Source organism: Lathyrus oleraceus, chromosome 3 (genome assembly GCF_024323335.1).
Source record: "Lathyrus oleraceus cultivar Zhongwan6 chromosome 3, CAAS_Psat_ZW6_1.0, whole genome shotgun sequence".
Lineage (NCBI taxonomy): Eukaryota > Viridiplantae > Streptophyta > Magnoliopsida > Fabales > Fabaceae > Lathyrus > Lathyrus oleraceus.
This window is the reverse complement of record NC_066581.1, coordinates 465,607,547-465,621,699: the sequence shown is the minus strand read 5'-3', so window position 1 is coordinate 465,621,699 and position 14,153 is coordinate 465,607,547. Positions and strand designations below refer to the sequence as shown.

General features: G+C 35.6%; 1 long non-coding RNA gene across 5 annotated transcripts; it reads right to left on the bottom strand.

The window, feature by feature from the left end:
• Window positions 1–990: 990 nt before the first annotated feature.
• LOC127128196 (uncharacterized) lies at window positions 991–12,893 on the bottom strand. Of its 5 annotated transcripts, none has more exons than XR_007805760.1 (9): window positions 12,195–12,893; window positions 11,716–12,086; window positions 11,272–11,308; window positions 3,413–3,519; window positions 2,569–3,310; window positions 2,252–2,446; window positions 2,046–2,138; window positions 1,714–1,868; window positions 991–1,151 (listed from the first exon to the last, which is right to left on the bottom strand). It is a non-coding gene; the product is annotated as an uncharacterized LOC127128196 (long non-coding RNA). The 5 variants fall into 5 exon arrangements; XR_007805761.1 differs by having other exon boundaries at window positions 1,734–1,868; XR_007805759.1 differs by having other exon boundaries at window positions 2,046–2,446.
• Window positions 12,894–14,153: the final 1,260 nt, after the last annotated feature.

The window sequence follows — 14,153 nt, the reverse complement described above, 5'->3', positions numbered from 1 at the left end:
TTCCCCAATACATGCATCTTTGTGTCAGCTCGAGTCTTTCCATTGATTTATCCCTTCGTGTCTCCCAGCAAGTTTCAAGTCGTGACCTGCTCACGCATTTTTACCCTTTACTCCCCCAGAGTCTCTGTCTCCCTAGTGAGTGTGTGTCATACCCCGATTTTAGATCCATCTGCATTCATCCACTATGAATCATGCATTCATTTTAATATAAACCCTAATTCACGTCTGAGGTCAATCATTGACTTTCTGGTCAATTAGTTGACCAAAGTCAACCGTCCATTCCCAAATCCATATTGTCTCGATTTTGATAAACATTGATCATTATCCAGGCCTTTTCGATCATGGTGCTTTTAATTACAAAATGGATTTTAATTTAAGTTATTTGACTTTTTAATTTTCAATTTGATTTTAATTTTAAATTAAGTCTAATTTCAAATTTCAATTTAATCTTAATTGTTTTTTTTACTAATGATTCAAACTCTAATTGATTTTAATTTTTAAATAAATGTTAGAATTGATATCAAATTAATTTTAACAAATTATAGATTAATTTGATTTTAATTGGTTTTATTGGTTTTTGATTTTAAATTGACATTTAGATTAGTCTTGGATTATTTCTAAAATCCATATCCATTTTTATAACCAAATATCCATTTATCCATTAACCCTTTTAACAACCATGTCCATCAAAACCCACTACACCATTTCTAGACTTTAAGTCAATGTATGACACTCAAAATCTTAACTTTTCATCAATCCACATTCATGTTTAAATTCATATTTAACAATAATGTCCAATAATTTTTCAATCACAGTTAGTTCCCAATTTTGGTTCAAACCAGTAATTCCAATCATAATGCAAATCTCAATAGAAATTTTCCATAACTATTCAATTTCAATTTCATTCAAATTCCAAATCTTAATATTCAAACATTCATAAATAAACTTTCCATAATAATTTCAAATTATATCATTCATCACATTCAACCATTCAATACAATTCACTGACTTTATAATACGATTCCATCCAAATCACAAAAATTAAAAGTTAGAAACCAATTCCAACCATAGGTTACATGCTCAAAACATTGTCATAATTTCTAATTCCTCTTTCCAAGCATGCCAATACCAAGCTTCAACCTACCATGGACCTGCAAAGACCATTTCAAATAAACATTTCAAAACCGATTTCCAACTAACAATTCAAATTCCAATTAATCCTCATGCTAATTTTCATACTAATTAACTCTCCAGTACTGACAAATTCCAATTAATCCTCATACTAATTTTCAACATGTGACTTTTTTCTTTCAATTCAAACCAGCATACTAACAAAATTCAGCACTAACATAGCTAACTCCTTAACTAAACTCCCTTGTATCATAACAGAACCAAATAGGTTCCATTTGTATATTCCCTGAAGCAATTCAAATCCTATAATTCACCTACGTTTTTTCCAACCCGTCAATTTACATAACAAGTAACAAAATCATTTTAACATAAATTCACTTCACTATAAAAGAAAAAAACAAAAAAAGCAACTCCATAACATATATAAATCTCATCCGTCGCATACAAGCTACAAACCTAATAGCAAATTTATAACAGCCACACTCAAGGCAATTCATTGAACCCCACTTATACTCTCCATTTTTTCATTAAGACTAGTTGATTAACTAATTGACATTCTAATTTAAATCGTGCACAACTTACTGTTAACAAACCTAACCTACATCATGAGCAACCAACCATCCTGCATTGGACCATCATCAATGCCACAACAGACCTTGCAACATGCAACATCAATAATCTTGCTGCAATAAACCAGTACAACCTACAATCAACATGCTTGCAACCTTGTCAACAACCTGCATCAAACGACCATGGACATATCAAATGCAACACACACGTGAAGAGATTACCATGATCATGCCCCTACTATAAGACCAACAACATAACAAGTCATATCGACAACAAATTCCCAAACATTACAAAATCGTAGTAGACACAACCAATTCAATGAAGAGACCTGCATCAAAACCTACCATCAACCATGTCATGGACTTGAATCTGCAACAAACAATAAAAGGCAAGGCACAACTTGCAACAAACAAGCCTAAACAATGGCATGCTCAATCCTGTAGCACCAATGCACAATTCAGCCAATCATTAGTATCAACAATAATCAATTCCAGCCAAAATGAACATGCACACAACACAAACCAATGCGTCATCATCATCAATATCATACCTGGTGCAAATTAATTTCAGCAGGAAATGAAAAATGAAGAGTTAATTCTAATTATTACAAATATCGCCCTTGGTTTCGCAAACGCAATATTGGAAAGGAATATGGGTACCAAAATATCCTCTAAGACTCATGTAGCAGAGGCTGGGAAACCTGAACCCGGAGATACCTGAGATAGCCATGTATTCAGTATAAATCCTGAAAATAATAAAGAAAACGTATCAATTATACAAGTGGATAACAATCAACAGAATCTTCAAAGGGGCAAAGATAAATGTTTCAATCAATAATGAGAAAGGAAAAAACTTTTAAGTTATCACCTTCTTCCACAGAACTACACAGTCCAATCAAGTCTGGTGGTGTCATTGGGTTATCCCTTTCATCTGCCGACGATGCATTAGAAGGCAACAAGCTCCCAAACCTATACATCACCCTAACACCGCCAATTGAATCACCATTTTCTGTACGTAAGTTCAGTTAACCGCCAACTCAACCTGCACTTTATTGCCCAATATGCATTCTGCTTTCTAGATATAGCTAACCGGTTTCACTAACTAGCTTCCATTGATTTAACCATTAACCTGAGCAAAATCATCAGCAACTGCAGTTGGAATGCTTCTAGAAAGCCGTTGGAGGCTCTTTCCAATATCCACCTAACCTCCAACAGCATGATTCAAAGCCACAACCTGAATCCGCCCTTACTAATTGGTTGGGCAAGCTTCTACTGACAGAATGACACCAGTTATCACAACAACACTCACACAGGGGCCACGACAGGAAAAGAGGAAATTGAAGAAGAAAAGAAAAGAATCAAAAACAGGAAGAAGAGGAAATCGAAAGCGTATTGAAAAAGGGATAAGAACGGAGACTCACGGCATTTCAGAGTAGAGGGCTTCACTCTTCGTCATTCATCATCACGAATCCTTCAACGAGTAGTTTATGTCGAAATTGATTCACCGCTTCAACCGCGAATCTCATCATGCTTCCAGTGCTTTACTCTTCATCTTCAACAAAATCCTACAAAGCGTCAAACCGCTCATGAATTTTCACCAAGTTTTTTCACTGCAGTAAAACACAAGTAATTAGCAAGGCTGTAAAAATTCAAAAAATATCCCAAAAGAGAATTAAGACAAAATAGAGCGAGAAAGTGTAGATTTGCATTACCGTTCCAGACCAGACATCAAATAGGGCAATCAAAATCTGAGCACCCTAAAGAGATTTCGGAGAGACACTCTTCTGAATCTCCATAAGCCACCTGAAACCCTAGCAAGCTGGGTATAAAAGGAGCAAGGCGGAAAGGTGAGGGAGGAGGAAAAACCCTAATTCGAAAACGACGAAAAAAAACCTAGAGCTTGAAAGATTGAGCGGCGAAAGAGAAGAACCTCAAAAAGAAAACTTTGAGGTAAAGAAGGCAGATCCAAGCCTCACCGTCGCCACCGAACCACCGCCGAAGGTGAGCTTTATTTGTTTGAATATCTTTAAAGCCATGGATTTTTGCATGTATAGTGAGAGTAGAGAGTGTGAGCGTTGGAGAGATGACGGTTGAGAGATGATGAGAGATTGGGAGTTTGAGAGGCGCGAGTTTGAGAGAGATCGAATGATTATGGGTGAGGTTGAGGGAGCGAGAGTGAGTCTTTCGTGAAGAAGACGAACGATTTGTGTTGTTTTCACGTGTCTCTGTCTCAGTTTTCTTTTATTTATTTTTAAGAAACAACATTTAAAACTTAATTAAAGACCACTTACCCTTTGGTTTCCCTTGGCATTTCCTTTAATTTTTGGTATGCTGGTATTAGTGTTCATTAATGCATGGTTATCCCCACCCATTAATCTCTCTTTTGCAAATCCAACAGTCAGGCGGCTAGGGTTACTTTTTGGATTCCTCCATCGTTAATTAGTTGTCCATTAACAGACCACCTCATTTTAGTTTTTTATTTTAATTTTCTATTTTAATCTATTCTGGTTTATATATTCAAATTATTATTAAGGTAACAAATGACCATAAGTGGCCTAGTGGGAAGAGAGCAGTTTCACTTTCTATAGTAGGGATGGGTTCAATACTTGGGAGTAGTATATATCTCTATATTTTTATTTTTATGCTTACTATTTCATGTAAATTTTTTATAACTTCTACTATTTATTTTACTTTTATATTAATTTAATCGTTATTTAGTTGTTTATATTTTTAAATGTTTACCTTTTAGATTTAATTAATGGTTGAATTTTCGATATTGTTTTTTATTCGATTAGTCGATTTTTGTGTGTTAGTTAATATAATTAAGTTATTGGTATCCATGTTCATACCTTTACACATGTAGATAATCACATTCAAATTCGCTAAATCTTCGATTTAAATTTCACTAACTTTCCATAGTTTCGACATTTAATTCCATTTCCTCCCATTAGAATCTAGCATTCTGGTGGGAACTCGATTATATATATATAATTAATTCGATATACATATAAAATTGTAAAATTAATTTTATCCCTATAACAATTTTATTTTTTTTAAACTATCTTTACAACTCGATTAAATTCTTTTTTTAAAACACGAAAGAAGAGGACCATTCGAATCTTGCATTCCGGTGGGAACCCTCGAATAATCCGTCCTGAGCCTCACGTTTCGGATTAACCGTCCATTCTTTTCCTTCATTCTTAAAACACTTAATGATCAACTTGGACAAGATAAAGGCCGTTGGGATCAAGCATTCTGGCGTAACCCTTTTGAACATTTGATTCTCATCAAGTGTCCGTTGTCCATTAAATAATTGTCTTAATCAATTCGAATGAAAAAGGACCATTGGAATCTAGCATTCCGGTGGAACCCTGAATTTTTGATCTTAGGGCTTATGCCTCATTCTCAAATATCCGTCTTTCAAACTCAAAAAAAATACTTGATTCCTACCTTAACACTTTTTTCCAATAAAGATGGAAATGGAACATGGTGTATATCGTGCACTCCTGAGATTAAGATTCAAGGTGGATACCTTGCCTATCTTAGCTCTCGCCATCGTCTAAAATTGTCAATGCGGTTTCTTCAAACCCTTTCTCAATCAAATTCAAAACACCTAATTCTTAAAAAAATACTTTTGCAAATAAGATAGAAATGGAACATGGTGTATACCGTGCGCTCCTGAGACTAGGATTCGAGATGATTATCTCGCTCATCCAAGTTCTCGCCATCACTCAAAATACATCCAACCAATCAAACTCTTTCTCGCCGCCGTGCGATTAATCAAAAAACATTTTTCATAAATGAAAGATATATTGTCTTAAGGTGATGTAAAACAATGTTTCGGCCACGATTGTTGAGTCGAGATAAGTGACGCTTTTCCGAATGTAGATTTATAAATCCGTTCGATGTGTGGTATGCGTCCACTCCTCATCTGTTTTGGGTAAAACAATGTTTTTCATCGATTAATACAGTATAGCTTTCGCTAAAATCGATCAACAAACAAACATTTTTCTACCCAAAACTACGTAAGCCTTGATTTCTCTGTTGAGATACGTAGGAGCAGGATTTGTAAATCTTGTCAGGCTCACTAATAAAAAAACTTAGGTTTAGTCCTTCGTTAAAATCCAAAAACATTCTTCTCTCTTCTATTCTTTCTCTCCCTCATTATAACTTGAGAAGACTAACATAAACTAACATTCAAAACAAAACTAACTAAACGGTTCCCGTTGAATACAACGGACGTGAGGGGTGCTAATACCTTCCCCTTGTGTAACCGACTCCCGAACCCTGATATTGGTTGCGACGACCATAATCATTGTCGTTTTGTCTTGGGTTTTATCGATATTTCCCCTTTCCTTTTTAGGAATAAATAAAGTTCGGTGGCGATTTTGTTCAGTCCATCAATGCGAGCGTGCGATCGCGCTTCGCTTAAAGTCGTATCCCCATTTTTCGAGGTGCGACAGTGTGCTACTCCTATGGATTTTCAGTTTCTCCTGATTTCTTTTTTTCTTTGTGGACACATATCCCCACAGAGTATTAACTTTTGCATACATACATTTGCATCATGAGGTCTCTTAGGGACCAAAATTCGTCTCTTTGTTATTATTTAAGCCCATTCTACCTCGTCGAGACGAAGATTTTAACCTTCATATCTCCGGCTAGAATGACCTTAAATAGGGGGCATCTGTAAGACCCTAATTTTGACCCTAAGATCCCTCATGATATCATAACATTGCTCTTTTGCATTTACCTCAAGGATCATAGCATCTTAGCTCCTTTACCCTAGGGTTGGGACTTGTGTGAGTTGGTTTGAGACCACCAAGCATGTTTGAATTGTATATTATTTCTTTTCTTATTTTTTTTACTAACCAAAATCACAAAAATATGTCACTAAATTTATTTGTTTGGAAGCTCAAGCAGTCATGTGATCCAAGGCTCCTAGGAGGCCCTTATGCCCATTGAAGTGGCCAAATGAAAGTGAAAGCAAGCATGACAATGGTTCTCAAAGCTCTCAATCATAATATATGCCTCCCAAGTATCTCAATTTTTCAATTTGATCAAGATAAACCAAAGGGCTTGGGGATTGTTTCCCAAGGAAACCCTAATTCAACTATGCATTGATTGAGCCTTGCTCATGAAGCAACCTCAACCCATGATCAAATAAAATCAAGGGAAGTTCTTTCATTCATCATTTTATGCATATATGAGCCCATTTGGGTGTCCTAAATCATTAATTCATCAAGATTTTAAGTTTGGCTTTGAGAAGTTGAGCAGTCAATTCATCTAACTATTTTGAAATCCACTGAGACCTAACTTTTGATGTGTTTGTCAAATGAAGATGACCCCAAGAGGAAAAATGTTCTTAAGAACCATATGAACCACTTTCATGTTCATCAAAAATTCATTTGAAACTTGGAAGGTCATCATTCATTTCAAAACATTATATGTCATTTTGACTGAAACCCTAATTATGGGTCAACTTCCCAAGGACCTAACTCACTCATGTTTCATGATTTTGAGGTGGGAACAAATTCATTGTAAATTTTAAGATGTCTACTTCAATTGTTATGTTGGACAAAATTTCATAATCATAAAAGAAATACATGTGATAATACAAAACATTATAGGTCACTTTGGACCAAAGTCATTGAAATATGAAAAAGTCCAACTTCAAGTGCCCATAACTTTCTCATCAAAAATCCAAATTATGCAAAATTTAAGTCCAAATTGATTGTCTTGAAAATATATACAACTTTGATGTTGGAGATTTTTTCATTTGAGGCTTACATCACTGAAACAGAAGGGCTTGAAGTTGGTCCATTTTGGCAAATTTTTCATATACATGTTTTATACATTGAACTTCATGACCAATTTTCAATATTTTCCCAACTCCAAATGGATTTTTGTTCAACATAGCATTTGTTCCTTATGTCAAGACCTTTCCAACCATTACCCACATGCCTATGTTTCAATTTTGCAAATGGCATTTTCGAAAAGGTGAAGTTTTAGGTTCAATTATGCATAACATGTGAAATCTTCTTGCACACTCCATTGCATGGCTATCTGCACGTCCAAACTTGATTCATGTGACTTCAGCATGCAAAACCAATTGCTTTTGGGCCTCCCATGCGTCTGTACAGGCCCATGCATGGAGGACCCAACTTCACATGCACACGAGTTTCCCACCATTTTGCATCACCCTTGGCTATAAATAGAATGCCTTGCACACTTCAAACTTCAACCTAAAGACGCCTGAAGCTCTGCACATTTGAATCCCTAACCCTCACTCAAAGGAATTCTAATTTTTCTCTCAATTTTTCAAGTTCAATTTTCAACTTCATTGGTTGATCTTTGACTTACAATTCCTTAGCCTAGCTTCCTTGTTACCTCAAGAGCAAGCTGCATTGAAGAATTGGATCAGATTGTGCCATTGAAAGCTGCACTTCAAAGGTTTATATTCAAACTGTTTTCATTCGAATCTCTTTGGATATTGAGCATTTCTTGTATTGGTTGGTACCTCTGAAGTCCTCATGTGAGAGACAATTGGTTTGTGCTTTTAATTTTGTGAATTGAGTAAGTTCAGATTGAACACCTCATTTTTCCATCTTAGATTTCTCTGTCTATATGGATCTTGAGTGGAAACTAAGGTTACAGGGGTGATGTACATCACCCCAGCTTTCTAATGATGTATGGATTGTGAGTTTTAGTAGAGGTTGAGAAACCTGCAACTCTGGCCGGAAACAGTGAGGTTCACCGGAGAAGACGGTGGTTTCCACCACCGTCCCCACGTGGATGAGTTCCTGGCCCTTGGATCCATTGCTTCAGATCTAATCTTGGCTCTTGGTTTGATTGACCATTTTAAATGCAATATGCTTCGCTGTTGACTCAAGTGTTCCATGAGCGCGCGCTTCTCAGCCACCAGATGCGCCACGTCAATTAATGAACCAAGATCCAAGCGCTGTGAAGTTTTGCTATTTTCTGAATTTCCATTTTATTTTAAAAATTCATAACTTCTTTATTTGGAATCACAAAAATATGGGACCAATTGCAAAAAATTTCTCTTAAATTCTAGTTTCTAAAAATGATTTTTAATTATTTTTGTGATTCCATTTAATATTTTTTGTGAATTATTTCATTTCTGATTGTATTTAATTCATTTAAAATGCTTTTCAATATTCAAAAATGTCAAAAATATTTTCTTAACATCTTTGGATGATGATAAATTTATGAAAAATATTCTCATCAATTTCTTAATTGATTTGAGATTTATTTGAGATTTTAGTTCAATTATGTTATTTTTCTTCATTTTTAATTGTTTAAAATTGGTTTCTGTTTTCCAAAAATGATGAAAAATTTTGTCAAACCTTGTTTGACCATGTTAGAGTTATGATAATCCAATTGGCCTTTTCCAAGTTGATTTGAATTGGATTTGAAGTTTGACCTTTATTTGTTTATTTTAATTCAAGTATTATTTTAATTTCAAAATTACCAAAAATATTTTTATTGTTTCTTGACTTCTAAGCTTCATCTCACTTCTGTTTACCATTAATTGATGTTGATTCCATTCATGTTTGATCAATGTATTTTGCTTATGTCATTTGAATTTCAATTATGTACTTTCCATTTCCATCTTCTTCTTCTTTTTCTTTTTGACCAATGAGTTAATGATTGGTGGTTAGCCTTGACATATGAGGGGCTTAACCTTCTTTGATTCAAATCAAATTTATCTTGATCAAAGATCAAGTGAATTGCTTTGCATTAGAGATAGGTTGCTTCTTGGTCAAGCAAAAAACCTAAATCCATACAAGGTCATTCTTCTTTTCTTTTGGCATGGCAAGTTGTAGGAGCTTGGCTTACCAGTCATGGTCTCTAACTTGTGTTTATTTGTCTATAGTTTTATTGACCGGCCTCAAATAGGTGTGACTACTATATTAGTCAAGTTACAATTGCTTAACATAGCGCTAAATTGCCTTATGGCACACTAACACTAACTACTAATGACTAACTTTTAATTCAAGCATTTAATTTTTGCAATTTACTTTAACGCAATTTAATTTCTTGCTCATTAATTCATTTGTCTTTGCCCTTTGCTCACTTGAGCTCATGTTTATGCTTATGCAATTTGCCTTTTGCTCACTTGAGCACATTATTGTGTATATACTATTGCCTTGTGCTTGTTTTATTTTTGTTTGTGTGAACCCAATGCAAATGGATAAAGGACTTAGATTTAGGACCTTACCTATGCTAAATGGAGTTTCAAGAGCAACTATGCCCCATGCCTTTAGAATTCTAAATATGTTGAAGAGCAACTAGGCGTCATGCCTTTAGAATGCTTAATCTTGAAGATGAATTGAAAGGACCCTAATTCTAAACTCACTCTTGCCCATTCTTTTTATTGCATTGTAGAACTTTTTGATTTGTGTGTTCTTGTGTGATAGGAACCCTAAACTTGAGCCAATTAGAAGAACCATTGTCATGGACATTCAAGATAAGAGAGACAAAAGCCAATTGGAAGATTCCTAGGAGCTTGATTGAATATTTGCTTGATTGCTTGAGTTATTTGCTTATTGCTTGCTAATTCCAAAGGAAAGGAGCAAATTGGATCATCTTTATGATCTCAAGAAGGGAACTCCAAGTGGTTTTATTTCTCTTCCCTCATCTTTGCATGTTTAGGATCTAGCCCTTCTCTTCTTCTCTCCACTCTAACTCAAGTCAAACTTTTTGTGCAAACATTAACATTGTTTTTAAAATTAGAAACCTAGGCACTATGCCTTTGATTTTTCACCTCTTTTCATAATACTTATTTTGAATTGAATCTTAAATCAACTTTGACTTTATTTTGTGAATACTTTTCATTTGTAAATACAACTCACTCAATTGTTTTTGTGGTTCCAATGACTATTTGTGTTAAAGCTTTTCATAAACATTAGCTATTAGGTTTGAGTTATCATAGAGGTTGTATAATATTCAGCTGTATCCTTAGTGATTAGACTATAAGTCTTCCATGCTTATTATAGTTTTAACCCCTCACTAGCATGTTGAAGCTCTCCTCACATGGTGGATTTGTGGTTTTTTAGGTTGAGTTTTCTCCCTTTGATAACAGAAGACCTTAAGGCTTTTGACCAATCAATTCACCAACTCCTTTTGAGATTTTTACCCCGAACTACGAGGTTTTGATCCTACCTTTTTAAGATGGTACATAGGCAATGGGTTTATCCATTCAAACACAAAATTATAAATAATTTGTATATTCTTTTCTCATCTCCCCAATCATGTTTGTACAAATATTTTTTTTTCACAAATACCAACCTACCATACAACATTGGTAAAAAGGGCTCCCTTAGAGTACTAAGGATGTTTTGGGTGCTTAAACTCTCCTCATTGCATAACCAACCCCAATACCCAGATCTCTGACATTTTTATTAGTTTTTGATTTGATAAAACTTCTCGGTTATTGTTCGCTTTCCTTTGGATAAATAGAAGTGCGGTGGCGACTCGAATTGTATGATTTACTTTTGATTTAGTCAATAAATCTAAAGGTAACGAATACCCCGCTACAACCACTACTAACCATATCCGGGTACGGTTCATGGACAACATCAATAAAACTGCACACAAAAAAAGGGAGCGGATCGTTAGCCTAATCGCAACCAAAAGAGCGTCACATAATTACTACCATTAATCATTTAAGTCACATCCATATGCTTTAAACAATAACCAAAGTTGGACACGCTAACACTAGTCTAACACTCCCTCTAACCGCCCAAACGATTTAACAACTAACCAACTTTCTAACAAAAGTAACATACTAACCAAATATTTCCCATAACAGAATTCAGCATAAGGTGAGTTTAACAACTAACAGATAGTCATTTCAGTTAACAACTAACTCACTAACAGATTTTCACACATTTAACAACCCCTAACTGTCTAACAGAAAAACATAATTTTCCAACTGTAAAAACATTCCTAACAGAATCCTAACTAACTTTTAGTGTGCAATTGGTATAAATACCTGTCTGCTTCCTCAATTCAAGGACCTTCAATCACTTCTTCAAATTCTTCAACCTTCATTCTTCAATCTTCTTCTTCATCCTCCATCTTTCTCTTCAAAATCATCAATTTTCATTCTTCAAACAAAACCTTCAAGCTCCAGCCTCCATTTTCTTCAAGCTTCAACCATCATCTTGGAGTTGAATTCACCATAACTTGCTTCCGGCATAGAACCTGGGAATCACTCTTTTCTTTGGGTTTAACCGTAAAACATCAATTCTGCAGTTTTTGGTTTACCCTGCAACAAATTGGATGAGACTTCAAGAACTACTCTGTGCAAACGGCAGCAAGGTTCCTCAAGAACCTGCAACCTCCTTAAATACCCCACAGAACCTGCATAACAACCCGAAAACAAACTTCAATCAATTCAATCGAAACCCAACAATGAATAAGAGGAAATACGCAAGATAACAAGGAATGCAGAAGTAGTTCATGACATACACGTGTTCATCACGGTTGCTCACCATCATCAGGATGAACGCAAATTTTTGGTCGGTTGCGCGACTCTGATAATTTCCATTCATTAAAGAACAATCAACCATCTTCATGTTGCTTTCGTCATCACCAACAGAAGGCACGCTTTGACAGTTTGCCGTTTGTTGCGAGACAGGTCGAAACCGAACTCCAAACCATTGGGTCGAGAGGGCCATGAAGAACGCTTTGCGCCTGAAATTTGGTTCGGGCGCTATGATCTACACGCGGATCCGATCAAGATAAGTGGTTCTTTGTTTAGAATTCCAGGTTTGAATTCCACACGGGTCGCAACGCTTACATGTTGGTTACACGAGATCGATTGGAGTTATGGAATTCTAATTCTTGAGCGAACTTCCTGTACGAATCTCAACGTTAGGATGAAGAGGTGAAGAATTCCGTAAGCTTGATTCACCTTCATCGTTCATCTTTGTCTGTCGATGCATCGAAATTAGTCGCCATTGACGAACTCAGTTTGGAACTCCCGATATGAGCTCACGTTGCTCCTTGTTCACCGTTGGACCGGTGGAAATCAGTGGAGGAAGAGGAGCTCGCGGGGGATCGAAGATTTGCACTGTGAAAGGAAGGGGCTCGCGTGTTCCTGCTGCTTTGGCTTGGGTTTTTCCAGTTACGGTTCAGACCCGACTTCTACTTGGAACCACAAAGCTTGGGCCTTTGTCCAAGGGGTTCCGGGCCCAAGTCGTGCTCTTTATCCACATACTAAAGAAGATTATGGGCCTAAGGCCCATTGGCTGAACCATTGAATTTCTTTGGTTGTGCACACCCCAAATCCAGGCATGCACCCCTCTTTCTTTGCTATTTTTAATTCGTGACCTTTATTTGGTTAATCGTGTTTAGAGGTTAATTAGGATAATCCAATGAGATTAATTAGGCCTTAATTCTTGGTTAGTGTTTGGTGGATTAGAACGTTAGCTTAATTAGATGTAATTAGGATTAATTCACATTGTTAGAATTTTAGGATTAATCTAGATTTTAGAATTTTAGTTAGAATTTTAATTAGGATTAATTCATATTTTAGAACTTTAATTAGGATTTGATTAGCATACTAGAATTTCCCTTAGAATTCAATTAGGACTTTTAATTAGGATTTTAGTTAGGAATTGGATTAAACTCTAATTAGACTCTTGGTTGAATTTAGAACTACATCCTTTTTCAACATTAGGTTAGGACCAACTTTAGACCATCAACTTTGATATATTTTACAATTGACTATTTTGCTCTTATGGACTTATTTTTGGTATAACATGCTCCCTTAGCATTTTGACATAGACTTTTAATTCGTACTTTGACATGCTCCCTTAGGATATTCAACCAATTTCTAATGCATGATCCCGTAGGTTAGTTCTAACAATTACTAACTTCAATTAGATCCAAAAATTAGTTCCCCTCAAAACTAAACAAAACCCCCGATTAAATTGATCAAAAGCAATTTTGATTAATTAAATCCTTTGAACTTATATAATCCCACACTCTAATTGAGTGACCACCTTGGTCACTTAGTAGGACTTTTCTTTCACGCTGTGGAGCTCAAGGCCTCAACTCAAGATCTTCAATCAAGGCATCCTCAGTCATCCCAAGCAACGGATTATACAAGATAAATCAAAGGTCAACACTTGGTAAATACGATTCCAATTGTACGAAACAAACCTTAAGTAATAAGGAATGATGAGAGGGAGTCTCTCCTACCCTTATCTAGAGTGACTTTGCGTATGGGGCGTATGCTCCAAATATTCAAAGCGTTCTCCCTTATTCATAGACTTTAGTACAATACGAACCGATTAAACTACCAAGTCTTCTTCATGCAAGTTCAATATCAACACAAGGGTCAACGATAAAGGTTTTTCACCAGTAACTTGTCAGTCAAGAGAAGTATCATGTGTTTCAAGTCTTAAGTAATAAGGAATGATG